The sequence below is a fragment of the Propithecus coquereli genome, unplaced genomic scaffold (genome assembly GCF_000956105.1).
Source record: "Propithecus coquereli isolate 6110/MARCELLA unplaced genomic scaffold, Pcoq_1.0 Scaffold117, whole genome shotgun sequence".
NCBI classification, from domain to species: Eukaryota; Metazoa; Chordata; class Mammalia; order Primates; family Indriidae; genus Propithecus; species Propithecus coquereli.
The window spans coordinates 1,933,501-1,938,669 of NW_012135747.1; the positions used below are offsets into that span (position 1 = coordinate 1,933,501).

The window sequence follows — 5,169 nt, forward strand, 5'->3', positions numbered from 1 at the left end:
ATTTTTGTAGAGTTGAGGTCTCCCTATTTTGCCCAGGCTGGTCTTCAACTCTTGGCCTCAAGTGATCCTCCCACCTCGGTCTCCCAAAGTGCCGGGATTCCAGGCATGGGCCACCTCATTTGGCTCACTTTTTAAACTTTATTCTTCCCCATAGTGTTATTACAGGCTTAATATTGTATAATATTTGCACAGAGTATATAATATATCCTAAAAATCTGTGTTCATTCAAGTTTGTTCACTTTAATAGTGATTGTAATGGTGAAAAACTAAAAGCTAATTCATTCTCTCGGAGAATAGTGTTTTCTATAGATGTTATTGTAATCTAATACATGCTACTATTTTGGGATTAGAATATTATTCAAAAATAAGCAAGCATTATAGAGCCATACAATGTAACAATTAAAAAGAGTTGCTATCACTAGAATTACTATATGAAAAAATTGCTAAAACCAAATGTTTGAGAAGATATGGAGCAACTAAACTCTCATAATTGCAGGTGGCAATGTAAAATGGTACATCAATTTTAGAAAATTGTTTGCAGATTCTTTAAAAAATTAAACATCTACTCTGTGACTCAGCAATTCCACTTCTAGGTACTTATCCAAGAGAAATGAAAATATATGGTATACCAAAGGAAAAAAAACCAAAACCATATATAAGAATGTTCATAGCAGCTTTATTTGTAATAAATTCCCCAAACTGGAAACAATCCAAATGTCCATCAACAAGAGAATGAATAAACAAAGTGTGGTATATTCTTACAATGGAATACTTCTCAGTAATCAAAAGGATCAAATGACTGATACATGCAACATTAATGAATGTAAAAAATATTGTGCTGAGTGCCAAGACAATTCAATGGGGAAAGAATAGTCTTTCCAACAAATTATATTGGGACAACTAGATATCCATAAGCAAAAGAAAGAAGTTGGACTCCTACATCACAATATATAAAAAATTAACTTAGAATGGATCTAAGATCTTAAAATATAGATTAAATTATAAACCTCCTAGGAAAAAACATAGATATAAATGTTTGTGACTTTGGATTAGGCCAGTTTTTAAAATATGACACCAAAAGCACAAGCAACCAGGCAAAAAGATAAACTGGACATAATCAAAATTAAAAACTTCAAAAGACACCACCAAGAAAGTGAAAGGATAACCCACAGAATGGGAGAAAATATTTGTCAATCAGATATCTGATAAGAGACTTGTATGCATAAAAGTACTATTACAGTTCAATAATAAAGACACAACTAGCTCAATTTAAAATGAATAGAAGAGATAGGTGTGATGGCTTAACCAATAATCTTGGCTTGGGAGGTCGAAGGAAGAGGATGGCTTGAGGATAGGAGTTCAAGGCAGCAGTCAGTTATGATTGTGCCACTGCACTCCAGCCTAGGTGACAGAGACCTGGTCTCAAAAAAAAAAAAAGAAGACAATTCTCCAAAGAAGACATACAAAGGGGCCAATGGGCACATGAAAAGATGATAAATATCATTAGTCATCCAAGATACCACTTTACCCACCCACTAAGAGGGCTAAAATGTTTACAATGGATATTAACAAGTGTCAGCCAGGATGTAGAGAAACTGGACTGCTCATACGTTGCGAGTGGGAATGTAAAATGATGCAGCTGCTTTGCAAAAGTGAAACATACAATTAACATATGACCCAGCAATTCCACACCTTGTTAGGTACACAAGAGAACTGAAAACAAGTCCACACAAAAACGTGTATATAAATGACCATAACAGAATTTTGCATAGTAGCCAAAAAGTGGAAAAAAATAGAACAAAACAAGTGGCCATCAACTGGTGAATAGAGAAATAAAATGAGCTATACACAGACAGTGGAACATTATTCAGAAAAAAAATGAAGTACTGATACATGCTACAACATGGGTGAACCTTGAAAACGTTATGCCAAATGAGAAAAGCTAGTCACAAATTATCATGTATGAGTCCACGTATATGAAATGTCTGGAACAGGCAAATCCACATGGACAGAAAGTAGACCAGTGGCTGCCAACGGTTGGGGTGGATGGAGAGATTGGGGAGTGACAGCTAAGGAGAACACGGTTATTTTTTGGGGTAATGAAAACGTTCTAAAATTGATTATAGTGATGGACGCACATTTGCGAACGTACTAAAAGCCATTGAATTGTACATTTTAAATGGGTGAATTATATGGTACATAAATTATATCTCAATAAAGCTGGGCTTTTAAAATAAACATTTATTTCTCATAGTACTGCAAGCTGTGGAGAACGAAACTGGGATGTTTTCTGGGGGCATTTTTTTTTTAAAGACACTGCAACCTCAAATTTCCAGGCTCAAGTGATCTTCCTCCCTCAGCCTCCCTAGTAGCTGGGACTACAGGTGTGGTGCCACCATGTCCAGCTAATTTTTCTATTTTTTGTAAAGACGGGTCTGGCTCTTGCTCAGGCTGGTCTTGAATTCCTAACCTCAAGCGATCCTCCTGCCTCAGCTTCCCAGAGTGCTAGGATTACAGGCGTGAGCCACCGCCCCAGCCATGCTCTTTAAAAAAAAAAACAAAGATGTTCAAATCGATCTACCTTTCTGTGTATTTATCTAGTCCTGAGTGAAAGAAACCAGACATAAAAAAATACATATTCTATATAATACCAAAAAGTATAGAAAAGACAAAAGTAACCTGTGGTGATAGCAGTCAGATCAGCAGTTGCTTGGAGTGGAAGGGGTAGACTGACTAGGAATAGGCACAGGGGAGTTTGCTGGGGAGAGAAAAATGTTGAAGTCTTGCTATGTATTCATCAAAACTGGTTGAATAATATACTTAGGAGCAGAAATATGCTTCAAATACAGCACAGAATGGTAAATATAGCTAATAATAGTGTATTGCATATTTCAAAATTACCAAAAGTAAATTTCAAATGTTCTCACCACAAAAAATAAATATTTGAGACAATGAATGTTAATTAGCTAGATTTCATTATTCTATGTCAAGAATCATAATGTCGCATTGTACTCCATAAACATATACCACTATTATTTGTCAATTTACAATAAAAGTAAATTTTAAAAATAATGCTGCCACTAAAAAAGAATGAATTGATACATGTGTACATATACTACATGTATAACTATAGATATATTTGTATGTATATCGATCATATTTTGAAGAATACCCACAAAACTATCAAGAGTATGTACCTCTGAGACATGAGGTTACAACTGAAAGAAGGGAGGATCAATAAGTATATAGGAAGACTTTTACTTTTTGTTTGTTCATTTCTGTTTTAATTTCTTTCAGGAGTGTTGTTTTTTTATAACTTAAAACTATTTTTAAATGAAATTGGATTTCTTTTTAAATCCTACTGATTAATTTGCATTTTCCTCCTTAACTAAACTTTGACTCGTTGCCTTTGGATCATCAGTTGTATATAGGATTGCAGGATAGGATTCTACAATAGCAATAAAATTGCTATTATTATAAGCCATAAATTTCACTCAGAGGTAATTTTTGTGGAGTTTCTTGTATAGAGGATGAAGGACATTTTATGCTATTTGTTTCCTATCTAGTTCATAAACAAATTTTTTTCTTTTTTGTTACAGCTACTTGGTCCTAGATTGGAGGAGTAGGCTGTCACTGATTAATTGGTTCTCTTCTATTTTACTTTATCTCCATTGAGTTGGAGTTTGCCTTCTTTCTTTTGTATTAAGTTCCTGGTAAGATAACCTCACGCAGAAGATAACAGCCTGAAGGGCAAGATAAAGAAAGAATAAAGTCCATCTCACATTCCCTAGGAATTCCAAGCTTACTTAGCCACATCCTCTAACACCAGCCTTTTCTCAACATCCCAGTTACTATCCCACATTTGACCGTACAGTAACCTGAGTCTAACTTTCTCAACCAAAATTGGCCATTTTATTATACTGTGCAATATGACATTAATCTAGTTTACCTGGGGGCATAAACCAGAATTCAGGAGGATTACAATACAGCCATAGGCATTTTTCCATTATTACTTAAAGATTTTATTCATTTACTCTTTAAAAATTAATGTGCCCAAAAGAAATTCAAAATGCCTTAAAGGAAACCCAGTACAAGACAGAATGTTTAGGTTACAATGGAGTCAGTGCGTCGTAATAGTTCATTCAGATAAGGATCCTTAATGGATGCTAAAAACCAAGGAGAATAACAGAATACTTACATAGCGGTAAAGTATCTTCTCAAAAGATGACTTAATTACAAAATGAAAAAGAGTAATTCAGTACTAGAGAAACCTGGCAGATACCACCTTAACCATTTGGTAGTTAACCACTCAATGTTAAGGTCATGATTATGGGACAATTGACTTTATGTACCCCCACATATGATGCAGTGAAAAGATCATAAACTTGCTTCAATGGTATTCTTGTGAAAAATATATAACTTTAATTGAATCACGAGCAAATGTCAAATTAACTCAGATTGAGGCACATTCTACAAAAATAACTGACTTGTACTCTTTGAACACATTAGATTGAGAAGACAAAAGAGACACAGCAACTGAACGCAATGCCTGAGGAGACTGTCTTTTGAAGTACAAGACATTAGGACAGGCCGGGCACCTGTAATCCTAGCACTCTGGGAGGTGGAGGCAGGAGGATCCCTTGAGCTCTGGAGTTTGTGACCAGCCTGAGCAAGAGCGAGACCCCTTCTCTGCTAAAAATAGAAAAATTAGCTGGGTGTGGTGGTGCCCACCTGTAGTCCTAGCTACTCGGGAGACTGAGGGAAGAGGATCACTTGAGCCCAGGAGATTGCTGAGGCTGCAATGAGCTACGATGACCCCACTACACTCTAGCTAGGGGGACAGAGCAAGACTTTGTCTCAGAAAAAAAAAAAAAAGACATTAGGACAATGGTGAAATCTGAACCAGGTTCTGATTGGTAGATTAGATAATAAGAGCATTGTATCAATGTTAATCTCCTTAGTTTGATCATTGTACTGTTAAGTTATGTAAGATGTCCTTATTTGTAAGACATATTTACTGTAGTATTTAGGGTTAAAGGGACATAATTTCTGAAATTTACTCTCTCAAAAAAAAATCTATATATATGGAGTGAGGGAGAGGAAAAGATAAAGCAAACTAGATAAAATGTTAACATTTAGGAAACCAAGTGAAGGTATATGTGAATACTT

The 5,169-nt window shown here is 35.4% G+C and overlaps 1 protein-coding gene across 1 annotated transcript in view; it reads right to left on the bottom strand.

Annotated features, from left to right (window-relative positions):
- TET1 (tet methylcytosine dioxygenase 1) overlaps positions 1-5,169 on the bottom strand; it is a 137,957-nt gene that overhangs the window by 72,859 nt on the left and 59,929 nt on the right. The window lies entirely within an intron of this gene.